Source organism: Notolepis coatsorum, assembly GCF_963971535.1.
Source record: "Notolepis coatsorum genome assembly, chromosome: 8".
Taxonomy (NCBI): domain Eukaryota; kingdom Metazoa; phylum Chordata; class Actinopteri; order Aulopiformes; family Paralepididae; genus Notolepis; species Notolepis coatsorum.
The window spans coordinates 10,249,947-10,273,320 of NC_140172.1; the positions used below are offsets into that span (position 1 = coordinate 10,249,947).

The following is a 23,374-nucleotide window of genomic DNA, read 5'->3' on the forward strand; positions in this document are numbered from 1 at the left end:
ACGGCTAACGGCTATTGTGTGTATTGAGCCGTACTGTATTGTACACATTCTGCAATCTGTTAATAAAATCAATACACACAATTGTTAAGGGGATGCAGACCAGAGAAATACTTTTGTCTTGTTTAAATCAGGGTCCCCCATTTTCAATTCATAATGAATTGTAAGTAAGGGTGCAACTTGCTCCGTGCAATCCATTCTTTGTGGATCTAGCCCTTATACTTCTATAGAATGCGGTTATGGACCGGTGGCCGTCCATTTATTAAGGTCGAATGGATGGACTATGGGTCCACTTCCAGACATTGGATGATTGAGGAATCGGGAAACGGAGCGTTTTTCTAACGTTTTGAAATGGATGCGTGCATGAATGTGGACTCGGGACGCGTTGTTTGGGTACCGGTAAGTAAGTTATGTTATGGTTAAGCGTATGGAAGATTAACGTACGAGTTATGAATGCCGGGAGTGTATGTTTCGTAAAGCGTTCCAGTTCGACTGTGTGTGTGTGCGTATTGGCTTCGGTGATTCACTACAGGCGTTTAACGGCTTAAGCTGGGTTTTGATTATCACTTAATCAATGCAGAATACATTTTGTGCGTCTGTATGTGTAGTTGTGTACTACTGTCGTGAGTTTGTGAGTCCCATTGGTCTAATTTCAGCCTCCGTTATACGTTATTTGTTCCGTATGACTCGTTTCATATGTGTGTGTCTCGAATCTGCGCGCTGATTTGTTTAAGTTGGTAACACGGGTCGCTAAGGAATTTAGGTTTGAGGTTGAAGAAAGTGCACTTTTAGGTTGAAAGAACGGCCCTAATGTCAACGTGTTTCAATATAACCGTTATGTATGGTGATAACGGGTATATTGTTAACTTAGCTCCGCTCCCCCCCGCTGATGAAAGTCATACCGTCATAATACCCATACCGGGGTGTGATGTCAGCAAGGTATGACGGTATGAAAAAAATTATACCGCCCAACGCAGGGAACAAAATAAGTACCTGTCAACCGCCAATGGCGGGCAGATTTAAGGTTTGGCGACTAACAATGAGAGGTCTGCCCGCCACCTGGCGTGTAGTTCATATCGATATTTTGAAAATCCTGTGCGGGTCTCATTTCCGCCCCAAGCGCAGCTCCAGTCATAATATCGATGGCTCCGGCAGTTAGCAACGTTCGGTTCATATGGTACTCGAGTATAGTCGAGTGCATAATACCTCCGTTAACTCGGTAGCCAACGTTAGCTCTATATGTCCCAGTAAACTAAATAGTTCACTGAGGCGTTGTCTTAACGTTATCTAGCCAGCTAGCAGTAGCTACAGATAGCTCCTTATATCAATGTCTTATAACATTGATTCGATGCGTATTCGAGCTGAGGGCATGCTGAATGTGATTTGACCAAAGCAGAGTATACCTAGGGTCCAGCTGCAGCGCCGGAGAATCCTGGCTGCATCTGGATTCTGGAGGCTACTAAGTATACACACAGACAGTGGAGCTGTTTGCAGATAGCGAGCATTTTGACTTGTTGCGTGGCGGCGATGTCTCGCAGATAATACAACTACAAGTATGATTATATAATATATATATTTTATTAAAAAAAGAATTATATATATATATATTTTTTATTTATTTATAAAAACCAAAAACGATCAGTATTGGTCGATATGGCTCATAGACGATCGGTGATCGGTATCGGTGGCAAAAAAACATGATCGGGGCATCCCTATATGAGAGTATTATATAGTAATAATAACACATGGCGATATACTAAAAAGCTATTTATAATTTTTGGCTGGTAAAAAATCTGCCTGGCTGGTAGTTTTTAAAAACCTACCAGCCAAATGGCTGGTAAGTCAAAAGGTACATTTTGTTCCCTGCGCCCAAGCCTAGTTACCAGTACAGTCACTCAGTAGCTATGTGACATGGCTTGACTCAATCAGTCCAATCTCTACTTCTCCTTCTTCCACCAGTCACTCAGGCAGACCAGCTTGTTCACATTGGCTGGTGACAAACTAGCTCTCTTCTTCTGTACAATATGGCCTGATAAAGAGAACAGTCTCTCGCATGGGACAGTTGAGGCAGGGGTCCCCAAGTACTTCAGGGCAATGTGGGCCAGCTTACCATAGACAGCAGTGTGGTCTGACCACCACTTTAGTGGACACTGATACCTCTCCACAGTAGGGCTGGACGGTATGGTCTAAAATGTATATCACGGTATAATTTGAAGTATAGACGGTAACAGTATATATCACGGTATATTCATCTATCTTAACACTTTGATTGCCTAAGGCTAAATTCATGATATACCATAGGTTGCCAGCTCTATTTGTCTATGGATAAGTACCCCTTCTTTGCAGGGCTATAACTTTTTAAATTCTATTGCTAAATTGCCATTATTATGGCCCATTCAAAGTCCTATATGTATTGTTCATTGTGTAGCAACGTTAAACTTTTTCATTCACATATTCATAGTAAAATATGGTCTAATGTATAAGTATGTTTTCATCTCTTTCTGCAGCTTTCTCCAGAACGTGATCTATAGCCCCAAATGCATTATATTGATGATGAAATACAGTTTGATGGCAATCGGCGCGATATAAAAAATTTCAATTGGACGTACTTCTAGAAGTTTCTACGTATCATCTGATGATGACCGGATGGGCGGGGGATCGCTTATAATTCCGTGGGCAGCGTTATATCATTCATCTAGTGTGGGTCATATGTTCATCAGAGCAGTTTATATCGAACACGTTCAAAAATAACGCTGAATCTTACCGTATCTTCCTCGCGCCGTTGGACGATCAGCGTGGTGTAGACCGTTTTCGATTATGGGATGTTTATCCAGATGAACCATTTTCAGGTTGTATAATACTATATACGTCCAAATAACATTGTTTATTGAGTTAGGGCGAGCGATTGATCATCCAGTGTGTTGAGATGGAGTCCGGCTACCGATCGCGAGTGCCCGGAGCAAATAGGATGAGCACTTCCTGTTTGGCGAGCCCCTCCCTCTGCCGATCGGCCACCAGATGGCGCTCTCGAACCGTTAAACAGATGATGGGAGCTCACCAGTACATCTCAGGGCTCCGGAAAGAAAATATGATTTCGATCACAGATTTTTGAAATATTGATATCAAAGACGAGTTACGGCGTCCTCGGCAACTTGAGCATGGCGGGGAAGGACGCCTAAAAGCGTCTTCCGGCAGTTAAAGTGTTAAATTGTCTATATAAATGCTTCTGAAGGGGTAAAACACTGGTATGGCAGCTATTACTGTACTCTTGTATCACTAGGAAATATTTCACATAGTACAGAGGTAGGGCTGGGCGATATGGCCAAAAACGTTATCGCGATAAAATTATAAAATTATTTTCATATAACTCGATATCGATAATTATCGTCGATATAATGTCTGTCAAGTTTAATTAACTTCTTATGCCCGGCGCCGATGGACGGGCTATTAATAGACTTGTTTTGCTGCTGCGAATGTCTCGAGTTGATGTCGTCATCAGTCCGCGCACGTTAGCAGTTAGCCAGAGCAAGCGGTGTATATCCCATGACAATGTACTAAATATGACCCTAAAATACTCCGTTCAGCCCCAATACATTGCAACGACGTCCACTGCATACCCCACACTACTCTAACCGTGGCCTCAGAATTCACGCCACACACCCACTCGGCACGTAAACTATAAAATAGCGCCGTGCAAGCTAATTATAATAGCCAGCCTTGTTTACAAAGTACTAAATATCACCCTAAAATACTCCGTTCAGCCCCAATACATTGCAACAACGTCCACCGCATACCCCACACTACTATAACCATGGCCTCAGAATTCACGCCACACACCCACTCGGCACGTAAACTATAAAATAGCGCCGTGCAAGCTAATTATCCTAGCCAGCCTTGTTTACTACTTGAGTCCTACCTCTCTACCCAGAGGTGCAGCGCGGGTCTCCTTCCGCTGTCGGCCATCTCCTTCACTGATTGGTTGTTAGTGCGTGTGCTCATATCCAAGCTTGGAAAATCGATATATCGAAACTTTGCGACCACGTTTCATGTTTATTTCGAGGAAATAATTTATCGCGATAGTTATCGTTATCGTTTTATCGCCCAGCCCTATACAGAGGTATTTTAAGAAAATGTATTGTGCAAAACTGCAATAGAAAAGTGCAAAACCTTTTCTCAAGTGTCTGCTGGCAGGTAACGCATATCTTGGATCGTGTTTTGACCATGTCTATCGACAGTTTGAAAAGGAACCATGTCCTTACTAAGGCTGTCAAAGTTAACGCGGTATTAATGCGTTATCGCCCGATTATATTAACGCCACAAATTTTTTTAACTCATGATTAACTTTCAATAAAAAATTAAAAAAAATTGTGTTCAATTTCTTTTAATGAAAAACAACGTATCGAATCGAAACGAAAACCGTGACCACAAAACCGTGATACGAACCGAACCGTGGATTTTGTGAACCGTTCCACCCCTATGAATAACCTATCTTGAACAATTCTAAGGTAGTTTTAAGTTATTTCTCTGGCAGCATGCGCTAATATGGATTCCGGCGGCACGTGCGCACGCACAAATATGGATTCCGGCAGTTTTTCAAGGGGGAACACTGAATCCACACCATCCACGAGGGTAAATTCATAACCTCACATCTAGAAACCTAAGAATATTGTATCTATGTTGCAGAGTCTTCAATCTCTGGACCAAAATATTTCCTTATGGATTTACTCCCAACTTTGACCAGGGACCGGCCATATAGAGGAGGGTCTACCGGCTAGTGCAAGACAGTCAAAGCTATTCCCTTTATAAAGAGTAATGAAACACATTTATTATTTTACTTTCCATCTATCAGACTCTTCAAGAATGTATATGTTAAATACCTCACTTTATTATGGTAAATGCAGTGTTTCCCCTACCATTGCCTTGGCGGGGCGGCACACCCCGCCAACGGGAAGCCCCGCTCCTCCAGAAAGAATTATATATAAAAAAAAAATGTATAAAAAAAAATATATATATATATATTTGTTTTTTATTATTAACTGGATAGTTCATATAACCCATTCTCCCTTTCTGTGTGCGCGCGCGCGTGTGTGTGTGCCCATCCCAACTCTGGTCTTTGGCAAGTTTGATAGTATTTACTATTTACCGAGGATGGCCAGATAATGTTGATATTTAAACTTTAAAAATTATGAGAAGTAAAATGTGGAGTGCGGGTTTCTTTTTCACATTCATTGAGTTCAATCCAAAAGGGTGAATTACCATCTGGGAGACGATAGGGGGCGCTTTTTTCACATCTGAGCGCCGGGGGTGACTGGATCTCCAACGATAGACTCGCTTGATGCAATATGATTTCAGATCGCTAATAAATAAAAAAGTAAAAACGAATAAACCGAATATTCCGTGAGTGGGCATTCAACCCGCGGGGGGTAAACACGAGAAAACTCGTGGATGGCATTCAAAGTGTTAAGGTGAGTTAATAAATTCACTCTGAAAATCTGCTCCGCTCTGATAAACTGACTCTTGGTCAGAGCGTCCAGTGTGCACTCTGAGCCCTCAGAATTTCCGAACAACTTGAGTGCGCTCGCTCTGACACTGGTTGTAAATAGTTATGAGTGTTGCATGTGCCTCCCTGTATTGTAAATAGTTCATATGTGTGTTGTCACTACTGTATGTATAATTGTAAATAAGTTCATTTATGTGTTGTAAATAAATATTGTTAATTTATGTGCAATCGTTTCATTTCAGCTCAGTGTAGAGAAATGCACCGATACTAACAACCGCCTTACTGCGCGTGTCTATGACGACACTGTTGACACCACGCATCCGTGACACGCGCGCCCCGCGAAAACACTAGTCATTTTGGGGGCCTGCCACACCCCCTGAAAAAAATCCTAGGGGAAACACTGAAATGAAAATCACAGATTGGGGCTTAATGGAAAGAATGAGAGGAGGGAAAGCTATGGACACACAGACAGAGAGACAACTGTGCTGCAACAGAAGAAAGACAACAAGAGAAAATAAAGACAATAAAAATAAAAGTAACATACTGATATCCTGATGGTCTGTGGGCTCCTCCTTCAGCCCAGTGGAAATATCCATGGTTGGGTCTAGTGTGTCCTGAGCCTCTTCTTTCTTAATCATCAGTAGGTCACTGGGTGGATCTGGAGCAGAGGGAGACAGCAACTAAGTACTTACAGTAGCATGGAAAAGTATTTGGCCACTTTCTGATTTCCTCTGTAATTGCATCCTCCTGCTCTACTCACATCCGGATGCTCTACGGATGCTCTACTCACATCCGGCTTTGACATGGACGGTCGCATTTCAAAGAGCTCCCGGCCAAACAAACGATACTACAAATCAACAAGGTATTTTGCGCATTTTTTACTTTCCCTCCTGTGGATTATGGACTTGTACATTAACTCACCAATGAATCAACTCCAGACTGAAATGGAAAGTAAAGAATGCGCAAATAAACAGTCTCATTGTGACTTTTACCTGCTAAAAGGCTCAGAGCACAAACACCCAGCGAATGGAATAGCAGCAGTTCACAGTGTTAACATCGAACCCGGACCGCAATAAACTACCCCCGACAGGCAAGTTTGATAGAAATATTGATTTCCTATTATATTTGCTCCTGTCTGGAGACATACACCAAAACCCGGGACCGGTTTTGACACGCCGACAGGCGAAGAATCAACTGCTCCTCACACCGACGCCGGCCGTCGAGAACAACAACAATAACATCCACGCAGCTGCCAGCAGTTGCACCAGCCGACCAGCAAGCGGCGACACCGAAGCCCCTGCAGATGAGGCGAGAGGCGAGAGGGAGAGAACCGGAGCTTACAACCATAGAACCCAGATCGGCGCGGGACGTCGAAATCATATACACCAAGGACCCGCCGGTTAGCTCAGCTAGCCCCGCCAGGCTAGCTACAGATGGAGCACTGGAAAATATAACCTCTACCGCCGGCACCAAGCTTGGTGACGCCTATGTGAGGCGAGTTGACGGGAGGTGACGCAGCACTGCCTGGTTCAACCAGTAGGGGGAGTCGAGTTACAGGGTGGAGAGAGGGAACTATCGTTCTGTGTGTGTGTGTGCGACACACACTACAGACATGGACATATTATTTTGCAATGTAATGCTTTTCTGTTGATTATTTGACTGTCATTGGTACAGTAATGGTGTGGTATTTTCGATTAACGTGCGTTTTCATGGATAATCAGCTGATATGTTCAGTATTGTTATTTACGTTGAGACAACCCAACATGCTGGCCCCGAAGACCCGCCCCTACTCTGCCTCTGATTCGCAGACTGTGGCTCTAGTTAGGCTCTGGTTGGGGGAAATGTAACTGGACCGTCGATTATTGTGATCAGGCTGTCCTGTGGATTTCAGCTGTCTGTTGCTGTACTGAATTTACTGGTAAGTTAACTTAGGTTTAACGTTAGTTTGTTTACTGCAGTTATGTCAGAACGACAATCAACTAAGGTAACGTTACAGTAGCAACTGCTCAAATAAAGCATATCCACATTGCCGTCAAGTTAACGTTATGGTCTCTCGAAAATTGAATGCGACCTCAAGGCTTTTCAACACTGGCGTAACATTAGCTAACGTTCATTTAGCAGGATGTAATGTGTAACGTTTAATCAACGTGAAATGGCCCTGAATACATCAAATAATGTATTTCCCAGCTGCTAAATATTGTAAGTGTATGACCAAAAATATATATCACTATGAATTGAAAATGGGGGACCCTGATGTAAACAAGACGAAAGTCTTTCTCTGGTCTGCATCCCCTTAACAATTGTGTGTATTGAGCTGTACTGTATTGTACCCATTCTGCAATCTGTTAATGACATTTACATATCTGTAGATACTATATCTATATCTGTACATCCCTTACCTGTATCACTGTACATAATAATACTACAACTCTGTACACTACATACATCGGATTAGCATTATTACTCAGTAGTACTGATTTATATATTTTATTTATATATGGAATTCCTCACCAGCCTGGGTTTTGCTGTAAACTGGAAGAAGAGTACTCCTCTTCCCAGTCAACAGGTGGAGTAATTGGGCTTAATTCTAAGCTCAAGGTCTATGTGGGCATCCCTCTCAGAGCGGCGGCGAGAGGATATTCTCGGCACGCTCGGGAGGTTCAGGGCGGTTACGGCGCTGTCCGTGATGCGCCTGGGCGGTATTATGGCATCTGCTCAAGCTGTGGTCCCTCTAGGCCTCCTCTTCATGACGAGGATACAGAGGTGGGTTTTTCAGTGTGAAAATGGACCCTGTGAGAGTCAAGTGGAAGCAGCTGAAGGTTCCCATGTCAGTACTGGGGGACCTCGCCCTCTGGGGGGGGGCTGGGGGCATGAATATTAAAGGCAACCAACTTGTGTTCAGCCTTTCGTTCAGCATTTCTCTGATTGGCCACACGGCCACGTGACCGCGCGGCAGAGAGTTGCGCCGCCCGCGGCAGCGGCCGTCTTCCGTTGTAGAATTGTTTACATCAGGGTGAACGCTGTTGTATTCGCAAATATGAGAGCCAGCAATACGCAGCTCCAGTTAACCTAATTTATACCGTAATGAATCATTAAAAAAATATACCGTTAACTGGAATATGTTGTTAATCAGTCAGGCGTCAGCCTCCACACTGATGTACAGTGACTGACGTTAAAAACGCGAAATAACATAACGTTACAGCGTACAAATCAGTCAGGCGTCAGCCTCCACACTAGCCTCCACACTGATGTACAGTGACACCCAGAGTTTCTAGTTACAGTAGTGACGCGTGAATCGAGATAGTCCTAACAGTGTTCATTATTAAGAGTCAGATAGTCCTAACAGTGTTTATAGTCCTAACAGTGTTTATTAGGAAGAGTCAGATAGTCTAGTTAATCAGTCAGGCGTCAGCCTCCACACTGATGTACAGTGACTGACGTTAAAAACGCGAAATAACATATAACGTTACAGCGTACAGTTTCTAGTTAATCAGTCAGGCGTCAGCCTCCACACTGATGTACAGTGACTGACGTTAAAAACTCGAAATAACATAACGTTACAGCGTACAGTTTCTAGTTAATCAGTCAGGCGTCAGCCTCCACACTGATGTACGCGTGAATCGAGATAGTCCTAACAGTGTTTATAGTCCTAACAGTGTTTATTAGTAAGAGTCAGATAGTCCTAACAGTGTTTATTATTAAGAGTCAGATAGTCCTAACAGTGTTTATTATTAAGAGTCCTAACAGTGTTTATTATTAATTAACGTCATAAACGAACTACCAGATTTATTTTGCACCAGGGAACTTGAAGGTTCCTGCCGCGCTCGCGGCAAAAGGGGGCGGGCTAGCGGCGTGGGGTCGTGGCCAATCAGAGAAAAGCTGAACACAAGTTGGTTGCCTTTAATATTCACGCGGCCTGGGGCCCTCACCAGTGGGGTCCCCATGGGCAGCAGGCTGTCACACGTCACGGTCTTAACCGACGCCTCCCTCACGGGATGGGGGGGGGACATGTCGGACCGACGCAGTAGGGGGCAGCTGGCAAGGACCATGCTGCCCGGTCTGCACTACATATCAATGTGTTGGAATTGAAGGCAGTGCTTCTAGTCCTCGGACAGCTCGGCCATCATGTGATGCGCGAGCATGTTCTGATCAGGACGGACAGCACGACGTCGGCGTTGTATATCCGATTCGGTCCGTGGCCGCCTGGGATTCTATACGCGTTCCCCCCCATACACCTGATAGCTCAGCTGTCATGCCCCCTGGACTCGGTTCCGTCCTTCTCCAGTCTATCCTGGATATGCGGTCGGCCTCGACAGTGAAGGTATATGCCGCAGCTATATCTTCTTGTCATGTGGGCTTTGAGGGCAGAACACTGTGTTGCCACCCTCTTGTGGGACGTTTCCTGCTTGGCGCACGGCGTCTCAAGCCTGTGGAACGTTCTCTGTCTCCGAGTTGGGACCTCCAACTGGTCCTAGGACGGTTGTTGGAGGCCCCGTTTGAGCCTCTTGAGCAGGCACCGTTGGATCGACTGTCTTTTAAGACCGCGTTCCTTTTGGCCATCACCTCCGCTAAGCACGTGGGTGAGCTGTGTGCTCTCTCGGTGCGGTCTGAGTGCCTGTCTATTCGGGCCGATAGCAGTGCAACTCTGAGGCCTAATCCGGTCTTCGTGCCAAAGAATATCCGGAGCTCTTATCGCTCCAGGGATATTGCGCTTCAGGCTTTTCACCCTCCTCCTCACGTTAGTGAGTTGGAGGCGAGCCTTCACCTGTCGTGTCCTGTCCGTGCACTGAAGGTTTACCTTAGTCGCACGCGGGATCTTAGGGCTTCCGATCTGCGCTGCGGCCTCCTGGTCCTCCCCGGGTCCTTTCGTTAGGTTTTAACTCATGGACATGACTGGGGGTTCTGTCTCCCAGGCAGTCCTGAGGTCCGGGACCTCTCCTGCATCCCGCCATCAGGTGGGCTAGCAGGTGTGTGTGGGTGTGGACCACGGAGTGCTGCGTCACATGTGGTCCCGCTTGCACTGTGCGTTCTGGGGTGCCTGGTTCCCTTTTTCGCACATTGGTTGTAGTTGACTGCCTCCCCACCTTCGTTAAGACGGGCGGGTGGACGGGACTCCCCTCCTCCCTGGCGGGGGCTTACGGGCCCTCAGGGGGTGCATTTGACGTGGCCACGCGTCCGCTCTGCCCCTTTTGATCTCATAATGGCAGAGTGAGACACGATTGGCCAGTATGATAATATAACGAAGGTTATCCTATAACCCTAGTTATACGAATACTGGCTGAGCATCTCGCTCTTCAGCGCCCTGAGGTCCCTTGGATGTTTTCCACGTATGGAATTCGAACTTGGAAGGGCATGGACGTGACCACTTCCTGTGTCTTGTAGAGGCATGCACGGGAGTAGGTGTGGTCACGTGCAAGTGAGGTGCATGTACAATTTTCCACGGGCACAGTAGGTGCTGGAGAGATGGTATCTTATAATGGCAGAGCGAGATGCTCAGCCAGTATTCATATAACTAGGGTTTTTATAGGATAACCTTCGTTATCTGTGATGCCTTAGCTATTCTCCTGTTATCCAGAGACAGCCTATTAAGTCTAAAACTGTGCGTGTGTGGTCTGATGACGATTGTGATACATTATAAGGGAGCTTTGAATGTACTGACTGGTCTGTATTTGTAGACGACGATGATCTTGACCTGGACAGTAAAGCTGAGTCACCGCTTATTTCTGTGTTGATGACGCCATCCCCTGTAAAATTATAAAAACTTTCCCCAATGATAAACCTTGGCTGTCTAGGGAGGTGAAAGCTGCAGTTAACCGAAAGAAGAGGGCATTTCTTAGTGGTGATAGAGATATGATTAAACATGCTCAAAAGGAGCTGAAAGCTAAAATAAAACATGCAAAACTTAAATATAAAGATAGGGTAGAAAGACAAATGTCCAAAACCAATACATGGGGCCTTTGGAAAGGCTTTCAATAGATCACTGATTGGACCAACAATTCCAGTTGTTCGGGCTCTGGGATGGATGTTGCAAACCAGTTCTATGCTAGGTTCGACAGCTTTTATTTCTCAGCTGAGCAGGAGAGTATCCTCTCCTCTCTGGCTCAGCCTAGTCCTGAGGACAGTTGTCCCCCTATTGTCATGTCTACTGAAGAGGTTCGTCAGGAGCTTAAGCGCATCAAGGTAAACAAGGGCCCTGGGCCTGATGGTATTTATCCTGCACCCTCAAGGTCTGTGTGACCAGTAGGGGTGGGACGTTACATCGATCCAGATCGATATATCGATCTATTATCAATTATCAAATAGGATCGATGCAACGTAAAAAGATCGATTCATATTGCGATTATGCGATTATTTTGAAAATCCCCTCATGAGCATATCCGCCCGGCTGGCTGCAACAACAGTAGCTCAGCGCAGCTCAGCGTGTGTAGACGTTAGACAGCATTGCTTCAGAGTCCGTCTATTTTGCCCGAAATAAGTGCCTGTTGTTTTTTTCCCCCACAAGGGGTCAAATGCATCTAACATGCTTTCCATCCTCGCCATTCCTTTATGCCCACGTCGCGTTAAATACCGAAATTAACGTTGCGTTAGTGTGAGCTAACTAAGCTAAGCTGATAGAGCAGCAGAGGTCCACTAGGGACTGGGATGGAGGGGGAATTACTACATTCTCGAGATAGCAGGATCTGGCCGGTACTGCACCTTCTGACTTGTTTTGAAAGGGTTGTGCTGAGCCACCTCAGGGAGCAGGTGGCACCTTATTTAGACCCCTCGCAATTTGCATACGGGAAGAGTGTAGGAGTCAACGATGCACTGATTGGTATGTTGCATCAAATTTATAGCCACCTTGAATCGTCTGTTAGGGAATTTTTTTTTTTTTTAGATTTTTCTAGCGCCTTCAATACAATCCAGCCACATATCCTAGCAAACTAAAATATCCAGTTTAAACTGCATAACTCAACCAGCCCCTGGTGCATGAAATATCTTGTTCCTCTGCCTCAGTTTGTTAGGCTGATCAGATGTCATCTGGACCAAAACTGGAGCCCCTCAGGGAACAGTTTTGGCTCCCTTCCTCTTTGTTCTTTATACTGCGGAATAGGGCTGTCACTAATAGGGATGGCCCCCGAAACCCGGTTCTAAACGGGAACCGGTACTAAATTAGAAAAAAACAGAGTATTGATAAGCTCTGACGTTATCGGTTTTGCTATCGGTACTCGAGAAATTATGGAGTTTTTCTTTTGAGGAATTTAAACGTCGCAAACTAATCTTGTTGGCCGTTTTCTATATCTCTCCTCCCTCTGTCTCTCTCTGCCTGCGCGAGGAGTGGGCTGTGCACACACACACACAAACAGCTCTGCTCTCACCGTGGCGGACAGATCGAAACGTTCAAAAGTCTGAGTCTATTTTACTAAAGTCTATGCTGACAACGCTCGTTGCCACAAGTGCAACAAGACATTTGCCAGTAATGTATAAGCGCTGGTACTCGTCAATGTGGCCGGCGGGGAGCTAACGTTATTAGCCTGAGCTCCGGTAGTTGAGTCTCTGGAGTAGAGTAATGGCCGAGATTCCAGAAGTAAAAAAACAAATGAGAGCTTCCGATTGGTGGTAAGAACAGCAGAGGTGGGTGCAAGCGGTGTGACGTAATTGACAGAATCGACTGTCAATCAAAATAGTATTGTATGACTCGGACTTCAGCATCATGATTATAAAATAAAAACACACATGGTATGGTGGAATACCATGAACATATTTCTTGATGTTTCCTTTTTTAAAGTAAGTAAAGAGGCCTATGTTCATATCAGTGAGCACAATTTGTAACACAAAAAGAGACGTGTAGCCTATTTATTTATTTAATATTTTATTTATTAATTTTATTATTATTTTATTTATTGCCATGAACCGTTTGTTTGAACTTTTGCTGTAAAACAGTAAAAAACTGTATCTTACATTTGTTGTTAATTATAAAAAGTCTATAATTCAGACACATTTAAAACATTGCTGCTGCTGTTGAAGAAATAATATTTATTTATATTTATATAGTACCGAACCGTTAAGCAGTATCGATAAGAGTAGTAGTATCGATGAAATCCTAATGATACCCATCCCTAGTCACTAATAGTTATTCTGATACCGATACCAGTATCGGAAATGCCTCCGATACTGCCTAAAATGCTGGTATCGGCGAGTACGCCAAAAGGCTAGCCTCCGATCCCATATGACGTAATTTATCAACAACACGTGCGGTATCCTCCTACTGAGAGTGAGCATTATAAGACAAACATGTTTTTAATTGACCGTGAATTAAAGTGTCAATGCCGTGTCATTTTAACAGCAGATACTTTCTTAAATGCCATCGTCCCGACAGAGCAGTGTTGACGGGGAGCTCTGATGGGTTCGCTTGCTGGTGTTATTAGCATTAGCTGAAGCGCTAGCTGAAAAGCTAGTTTTAGCTTTAACGTTACCTTGGCTAAAGTTGGGACTATTCATAATCCAGCAATAATGGCTGCAGACCTGCAAGCAAAGTACAGCAAGTTGGCAAAGGAGTATTCCAAGGTAAATCACTTTTTCACCAGTAACGTTATATTGTCTTGTTTCCATCTAACGGTAGCTCACGCTAACGACGTCACTGATCTACCTCTAGCACACAATTAATGACATGTTGCGGACAGCCATACCGGTGACAATGTTTAGCTTTTAGTGCCAAATGATAAGAGTCTGAGGAGGAGTCTCAAAAGAGAATGTTGAATATTTATTGTGCAAAAATCACAACAGAGCCTCTACTACTAGCTAACTGAAGTTACCGGAGCCTTCTGGAGTGCAACAACATATAACGTCCGTGCGGAATCAATGTCCCAACAACCTTTCCGTGGGTGAGCATAGTTGTCAATTAATGATACTAATACTAATCTTTACAATCACCTGTTGTTGAAAAAATACCATTATTTTATAGTTATTACAAAAAAAACAGTATATATATAAAACTGTTATTTTAATTTCATTTTTTTAATGTATGCACTGGTATCGGATCAGTATCGGTATCGGCCAAAGCTTAGGTATCAGAATCGGAAAGGAAATTTTTTTATCGGAACTAGGGATGTCCGATATTATCGGCCTACCGATATTATCAGCCGATAGGCATTAAAATGTGATATCGGAAAATATCGGTATCGGTTTTCAAAAGAAAAAAAAATTATTTACCCAGGCAAGCAAGTAAGAACAAATTCTGATTTTATTTATTGTCAAAAGTATGCATAATGTTGTGTTAATTCCACAACAAGAGATATGTAATGTTAATTACCTGAAATTATTCCATTTTTGGGGGGGGGGGGGGGGGGGGACCCTGCATATATCGGTATCGGTTGATATCGGTATCGGAAATTAAGAGTTGGACAATATCGGTATCGGTAAAAAAGCCAATATCGAGCATCCCTAATCGGAACATCTCTAGTCACTAACGACTATTTTGTTATCGATTAATCAGTTGATTATTTTATCGATTCGTTGATTAAACATTAACCATTACTTTACCCAAAAAATCTATTTCAATTGAATATTTCAAAATATTTAATGTGTATCCTCCTTTTTAGCTTTAGATAAAAAAAATTAAAAAAAAGCCAGAGATTATTACCGGCCATAAATAGCTTTTCAGTCTATTTCCATGAATTATTATATGTATTGTGTGTTATCTCTCCACTCCATGCTATGGTAGTGCCAGCACAGGAGATACGATTAAAATGTATTTTTTATATATTATAGGCTATACACATATTTAAATCAATATCTTCCTTTTGAATAAAATAGGCTCAGGAATCAGGATTGTTAAAGCTAATTAGCCTAATCCATGTGAAAAAGAGTAGCATATAGTAATTAGTAAATGTATGCACACACACACAAGAGGGAGAATAGATTATAGCAGACTTAATGATGTTACAATAACATCATTGCAATTTTTGCTAATGAAGTGAAATATTTATCAACTATCAAGTTCATTTATATAGTGTACATTTTTGCTACTTCATTGATCATCATCATTGAACGTACAGAGAGAGAGAGAGACCCCCCCCCCCTTTCCTCACTATTAGAACTCCATGAAACTGATTTCTCCTGTGCCTGTGAGCTAGCTTAGCTAAGTTAGCAGCTAAAGTTAGTTAAAAAGGTTTGTAACCACGACTGGCATATAGTAATGGCGAGGATATAAAGCATGTTAAAGACACATTTATTGGACCTGTTGCTCGCAGAGTTTACATAGAAACAGCGTGACTCCCAAGAGGAGTTATCACAGGCTGTAGAACGCAGGGCTGAAGAGCTGCCAAGCTGCGTCTAAACTGTAAAGTGTGGGTATCAGCCAGGCTCAGCCCCTCGCTTCCAGCTGGAGCGAAACACAGAAGTTATGCGACTGTCGAGTCCTGGCTCTAGGCAGAATCACGATTAGTGGTCTAAGAGAAGTTAATTCTATTTTGAATGTGATTCACTGCATTAGTTAATTACACGTTTCGCATGTTATGACTTTGAACGTCTGCCATTTCTACCGCAAAAGTCACATACAATTAACAATACAACGTGTCGATCATGAATATGAAAATCGACTACATTTACTTGTCGACCAGGTCGACGAATCGTGACAGCCCTACTGCGGACTGCAGACACAGCGAGGCCATGTGCCATATACAGAAATTCTCAGATGATACTGCTCTGATCTGTCTCATCAACAAAGGCGATGACCAAGCCTATAAAAAGGAGATTGACTCATTTGTCCAATGGTGTGATGCCAATTTTTTAGAACTTAATATCAAAAAGACCAGAGAGTTAGTCATCAACTTCAGTAGGAAGACAGTGAATGTCTCTCCTGTCATCATTAGGGGGCAGGAGGTGGAGATAGTCCAGTTCTATATGTATCTTGGTGTCCACCTGGACAGCAAGCTGGACTGGAAGAAGAACACAGATTCTGTGTTCAAGAAAGCCCAGTCTCTGCTTTTTCATTTGAGGAAGTTTAGATCCTTTGATATCAGCAGGTCACTTCTTCATGTGTTCTACCAAGGTACACCTGTTCGAATCCAGCTCACAGCTCCGGGGTTGTCACCAGCTTGGCTGGCCGTTCACACTAATACAATTGGCTGTATTAGAGGGTGGGAGAAGCTGGCGGGGTGGGTCCGAGTCGTTGTAAACAGCGACTCCTACAGTTCGGTCGGGGCGCCTGCTAAGCGCGAATAGGACCTGAGGGGGATAGTGTGATCCTTCCACACGCTACGCCCTCTCAGTGAGAATCCGCGCTGCCAGGTGAAAAGAAGCGGTTGATTGGCTGGACGTGTGTCGGAGGAAGCACGCGATAGCCTCCACTCTCCCAGATGATCTGACTGTGGGGGGTAAGTGCGCAGCGACCAGGAAGGGATTGGGAATTGGCATACGACTAACATTGGGATGGGAGAAAATCGGAGGAAAAAGATCAAAAAAGAAAATAAAAAAAGGCTGGCTCAGTGATTGGCCTCCCTCCTGATTCCTTGGAGATCATTATTGCCAAGTGAACTAGGACTAAATTGAACACCAATTTTTTGAAGGCCACCATCTGTACAATATATTTGATGCTCTGCGAAGCTCATTTAGCGATAGGTTTCTGATGCCTCTATGCTCTATTGAGAAGGTCCTTTGTTCCTGCTGCGGTTAAATTATTTAACGAACAGCGCTAGCTAGGGATGGGTACCTTTCACATTTGAACCGATACCGGTACCCAACGGTACCTTTTTTCGGTAATTAAAAAAAAAAATATATATATATATATAATTTTTTTTTTTTACTTTTTTCTTTTCATGTCAACGTTCACACGCACAATATATGCTTACCTAGGATTTGACTTGATTCAACAACAAAGCAGTCGGAGCAATGACAAGCCGAAAACTGTCGAAATTTAATTTACCTACCTCAGTCGAATCAAGTCAAATCCTAGGTAAGCATATATTGTGCGTGTGAACGTTGACATGAAAAGAAAAAAAGTAAAAAAAAAAAAAAAAAGTAAAAAAAAAAATTAATAAAAAAAATTTTTTTTTATTTTTTTTTCGGTTTCTCACTTGATTCGATACTCGGTAGTACCGACGTGTTTCGGTTCGGTACCTCAAAAGTACCGAATTCGGTACCCATCCCTAGCGCTAGCTCTGTGTTGAGGCTATCTTCTTATCTTCTTTTTACTGTGTTATGTAATTTGTACTGTATGTAATTGTTTCTTGTTTGTGTATTTGTATTCACTCTGGTGGCAAACCATGTTTCCCCTCTGGGATTAAGAATAAAACCATACCATTAATCAGGCAGGAGGCAGTACTGGGTGCGTGTAACTGTTCCGCAACAGTAAGTGACTTCCGGGGTAGGCCTGATTGGCCCCGACAGGCACGTGACGCGCAACTTTCTCTGCCGCGCGGCACGTTCCGCGGAGCCGAGCGGCAGAGCTTACGGAATTACGTAACCGTCCAAATACGCCATGACTCTCATTCTGCGCTATAGCTCACCTGGCAGAGCAGCGCTCCTGTGATCCTGCGGTCCGTTGTTGGTGAGTTCGAATCCCATCAAATCTTTTTTTTTTAACGTGATTTTTTTTTTAACGTGTATTCTTTCGCCGGTTAAGGTTAGGCATGGTTAAGGTTAAGGTTAAGGTTAGACATTGTTTCGGAGTTGGTTAAGGTTAGAACGGTTAAGTTTAGGCGCTGTTAAGGAGCTGGTTAAGGTTAGAGTTTGTCTTAGAGAATGGCAATATTCTTTCTATGGTTAAGGTTAGGCATGGTTAAGGTTAAGGTTAAGGTTAGGCATTGTTTCGGAGTTGGTTAAGGTTAGAACGGTTAAGTTTAGGCGCTGTTAAGGAGCTGGTTAAGGTTAGAGTTTGTGTTAGAGAATGGCAATAGACAGCCTATTTCCGCGCGACAGCTCTCAGCAGCCTCGTTGCGCGTCCTGAGTTTGCCGCGTCACGTGCCTGTCGGGGCCAATCAGGCCTACCCCGGAAGTCACTTACTGTTGCGGAACAGGTACACGCGTACTGGGTATCAGGCTCATTTACTGGAGGTCTCTGTGTGACACACATCAGATGCACAATCATTAGGTGTGGTGTGCAGTTGCTCTGTTTCACCTCATAGGCATCCGAAAATACTGTGTTACAAATTACACTATTATACTGTATATATTCTGTTTGGCAGAAACTAAATTTAATTCCATAAACAATCTTAACAAAAATATTAAATATGACCCATTCACTTCTATACCAAATAGTATTTGGTGAAAATAAAACACATTATAATCACACAGTATAATTCTTAACATTCAAATACGGCTTCAGTCACCTTAGAACAACATGTAACTCTGTTGTGTTATAATAACAACCACACTAGCCAGACTCACCGTATATGAACTGGTGTGGATTCGCTATTAGGCCTACTGGCCTTTCATTACACATAACGTGTTCAAAAGAAACAGACACAAACATCTCCATACCTGTGTTGACACACATCAGATGCAGCATCATTGGGTTTGGTGTGAAGTATCTTGGTTCCACCTGATAAACAGAACAGAACTTTACGATCCACTCAGCAACCAACTAGCTGCTGCAGTCAAAGCACTGGAGCTGGTAGCTAGTAGCTAGCTAGCTAGTAACAGACAATAGTAGTAGTTGTTGAGAGCTCCCCACTCTTCCCCAAGACAAACACCAAGAGAGCGACCACTCCACCTAATAACATCCTCAATAATAATATACAACACATTCAATAGCTTACATAAGTCATAGACAACAGCTAGCAGCAAGCTAACAGTACTAGTAATAGCCAGCAGCTAGTTCTCCAGCTATAGACCACTGCACTTCCGCGTGCCGGAGCTGCGCGAGGCGTTATTTTTTTTCCTAGCCGCATTTCTCGGAGACGCTCTCTGATTGGTCACTGACTGACGCTCTCTGATTGGCCACTGACATGTTTCCCCAATTGCGTGACGAGCTGTGTCTTTGCCCATTTCCGCGTCGAACAGCCTGCAAACTACCTGGCGTTCTATCGCCATGCTCTAAGACAAACTCTAACCTGTCCTTAACCAACTTCGAAAGAGTGCCTAAGCTTAACCGGCGTCGGCCAATCAGAGAGCGTCTCCGAGAAATGCGGCTATGAAAGAAATAACGTGGAGCCGAGCGCAAACGTACGTAATGACGTCACCGTCGGTGCGTCAGACGCGTAATTACCAAAACAAGCCGCATTTCTCGGAGACGCTCTCTGATTGGCACTGACCGACGCTCTCTGATTGGCGACTGACGCGTTTGGCCAATCCGTGACGAGCTGTGTCTTTGCCCATTTCATCGTCAAACAGCCTGCAAACTACCTGGCGTTCTATCGCCATGCTCTAAGACAAACTCTAACCTTAACCTACTTCGAAGAGTGCCTAAGCTTAACCAGTGTAGAAACAGGCGTCGGCCAATCAGAGAGCGTCTCCGAGAAATGCGGCTTGTTTTGGTAATCATGCCGTTCAGACACTCCAAACCTAAGAGCACGTAATGACGTCTCAGTGGGTTTGATTGATTGATTGATTGATTGAAAAGTTTATTAACAGATTGCAGAATGGGTACAGTACAGTACAGCTCAATACATACAATTGTTAAGAGGATGCAGACCTGAGAAAGACTTTCGTCTTGTTTCCATCAGGGTCCCCCATTTTCAATTCATCATATGACACACATGACATACAGATAGACAGTACTGCTACATCTATACATTTATGACATACCAGATTTTTTTTTACTGTTTGTGATACTAAAAAAATCCAGAAGAAGAGTATATACATTTGACATAGAAACTGTGCATTGGGTGAGGTTGGGTAGGTGGGGTGGGGCTGTACATTGGAGGTGGGGGGGGGGGGGGTTGGGTAGGGGGGGGGGGGACACACACTGTACATTGGAATACTGACATACATTTGACATGGAAACTGTACATTGGAGGAGGTTGGGTAGGTGAGGTGGGGCTGTTCATTGGAATACTGACAAAGCCATGCTTGGTCTTTATTGTACAACTGGGTTAGGACATTTGTAGGGGCCAGTTTTGAATTGCAGTCTCCCGTAGGTGTTCTTTGAGAGTGTTTTTGAAGGTGGGTAGTGATTTACATTCCTTTACAGCTTTGGGTAGGGCGTTCCACATTGTTGTGGCATAATTGCGAACCGTGTTTAGTCCCTTGTTTGAGCCGAATCTAGGTTTTACATCAATCAATCAATCAAATCCTTTATTTAACCAGATAAGCATCATTGAGATTAAAATCTCTTTTTCAAGAGCGATCTGGCCAAGCAAGGCAGCAGAAAGTTTCAACATAAAAAAGAACATCACAATAAAATACAGATAAAACATTTACATCAAGCTCCAATTTCAGGCAAGTTATCAAACAGGCAAATGATCAAACACAGTTGCACTGACCAAGGGAACTGAGTTCGTAGGATTTTAAAATGGCTTTGAATTCTCCGAGGGTGACCAGTCCTGGTCATTTTAGGTCCTCCTGTATCTTGTTCCAAGATGAAGGAGCAGCATATTTAAAAGCCCTTTTTCCCAATTCAGTTCTCATATGGGGAACTTCCAGTGTTAGAACAGCTTGAGAACGAAGGGCATACTTATATTGCTTTGCAGTGGCGGCCGCTGGGTACTTCGCCACTAGGGGCGCTATACCAAATATTTTGCAAACATGTACAGTACAGTACTGTACCACGCAAGACTCATGGCAAGACGTGAGCGATTCGACTCACGCTCACGGCAATGAATCGGCTCTTATGAACGAGTCGCTCAGCTGTTACTACAACAACACACAACCAGTCAAATAAAGTATAGTCTAGACTCTAATTCACAACTTGAAACACAATATAAATAGAAAAGTTAGAAACAAAACTCGCCCGTCTCCAAACACAGGCAGATCTCTCCCTCTCTCCTTCTCTCTCTCACACACAGCGCGACGTGGAATCGATTCGTTACACAATCAGACCTATTATATACCAAGAATAACTTCAGTATGAGTACAGGGCTGTACACATATTTTGCATATTGTTAAACGAGCCAAGGCTAGCTATTAAACTATCGATATGAATCGAAAATCTGGGACCCTGATGTAAACAAGACAAACGTCTTTCTCTGGTCTGCATCCCCTTAACAATTGTGTGTATTGAGCCGTACTGTATTGTACCCATTCTGCAATCTGTTAATAAAGTTCTCATTCATTCATTCATTCAAACATAGACGATATTGAACAAGCCATAATCCACGTATTTTCAATCCGAGAGAGCTGCAGTAGTTAAATCAATGAGCCATCGACATAGTCAGTGTGGTAAGTAACGTTATTATTGCATCCAAGATTGATACACGGCTAGCTAGGCAGTTGGTAGTCATAGTCTTGTGTTATAAAATAAATAAACAATCAGCAATGTCTCGCTTCATGAATGGCCAGCAGTAGCCTGCTGTACTAAACAGTACTGCTCCTAAAAAAAACTATTTACAAACGTTAACGTTAAGCACAGAGAGAGAGAGAGAGAGAGAGAGAGAGAGAGAGAGAGAGAGAGAGAGAGAGAGAGAGAGAGAGAGAGAGAGAGAGAGAGAGAGAGAGAGAGAGAGAGAGAGAGAGAGAGAGAGAGACTCACTGTTTAGTTGAAACGTCCAGGGCAGGAGAGCTTGATAAACGTGTATAATCCGCCATATAGCCAAGTGTTAGCTCGTTAGCACAACACTCAACAAGTACATTCCTTTGTCCATTTCCGCTCGAACAGACTGCAAACTACCTGGCGTTCTATCGCCATGCTCTAAGACAAACTCTAACCTTAACCAACTTTGAAAGAGTGCCTAAGCTTAACAGTCTAAAGAACTTGCAGTCACGGCACGCTCTAAGACAAACAACCTAGACCAACCTAGGAACCAACCTAGGCTAGGAAGCTAGAAGCTAGAATTGGAACATTAGAAATTGGATTCGGCCAATCAGAGATCGTCTCTGTGAAATTCTGCCACGGAAAAAAATACTGGCGTCGGCCAATCAGAGAGCGTCTCCGCGAAATGCGGCTACAGATATTCTTGACGCTACTGGCTAGACCGCTTCAAATCGCGCCCGGATTCCAACATAATAGTCATATTTCAACGCACAACGCGTTATGCACTGATTGGCTGTGACGGATACAGCGATCAAACTGTGACGCGCACTCAGAGCGCTATCGCGTATAGCCCGGGCCGAGAAATACGAAAAAATAAAAAAAATAAAAAAAACGTGATGTCACTTCCTGCTCTGGAAAACGAGTGTTTTTTAATTGCGATAATAACGTTATATTGTGCATTGGAAATACAAACATACTTAAAATGAGTAAATATTATTCATTTTAAACATGTTTATATTATTTATAGAGCTATAAAACAAAAAACAAAAAGATACCTTTTCTTGTTCTACTCTCATATAACCAGGCAGGGCCTGAAGGGGGGGCGGCGCCCTAGCGCCCCCCAGTGGCGGCCGCCACTGTTGCTTTGTGCACAGAAGCACACTTAGGTACGAGGGAACCAGTTTAAGCAGAGCTTTGTGCACCAGAGAGAGCCATCGAGAAAATCGTTGTATTTGTAGAGATGGATAACTTGCAATGGTATATAGGGTGCAATGGTGCACTCGATTTCCACATCCCGTGACAAAGCGTAAGGCAGAATGGTACACAGTATCAAGCTTTCTAAGGTACTGATCAGGTGCATACATATAGAGTAAGTCACCATAATCGAGTAGTGGTAAGAAGGTGGTCGAGATCAGGTGACTTCTCACTTTAAGTGAAAAACAGGACCTGTTTCTGAAAAAGAAGCAGAGTTTAAGCTTCAGCTTTGACACAAGTTTGTCTATGTGAGATTTAAACGTAAGGTTCTCGTCCACTGTAATGCCTAGATA

General features: G+C 43.5%; 1 long non-coding RNA gene across 1 annotated transcript; it reads right to left on the bottom strand.

The window, feature by feature from the left end:
* Nucleotides 1–6,041: 6,041 nt before the first annotated feature.
* LOC311232787 lies at nt 6,042–19,326 on the bottom strand. Its single transcript, XR_014619977.1, has 3 exons — nt 19,237–19,326; nt 18,959–19,019; nt 6,042–6,155 (listed from the first exon to the last, which is right to left on the bottom strand). It is a non-coding gene; the product is annotated as an uncharacterized lncRNA (long non-coding RNA).
* Between the last annotated feature and the right edge of the window lie 4,048 nt (nt 19,327–23,374).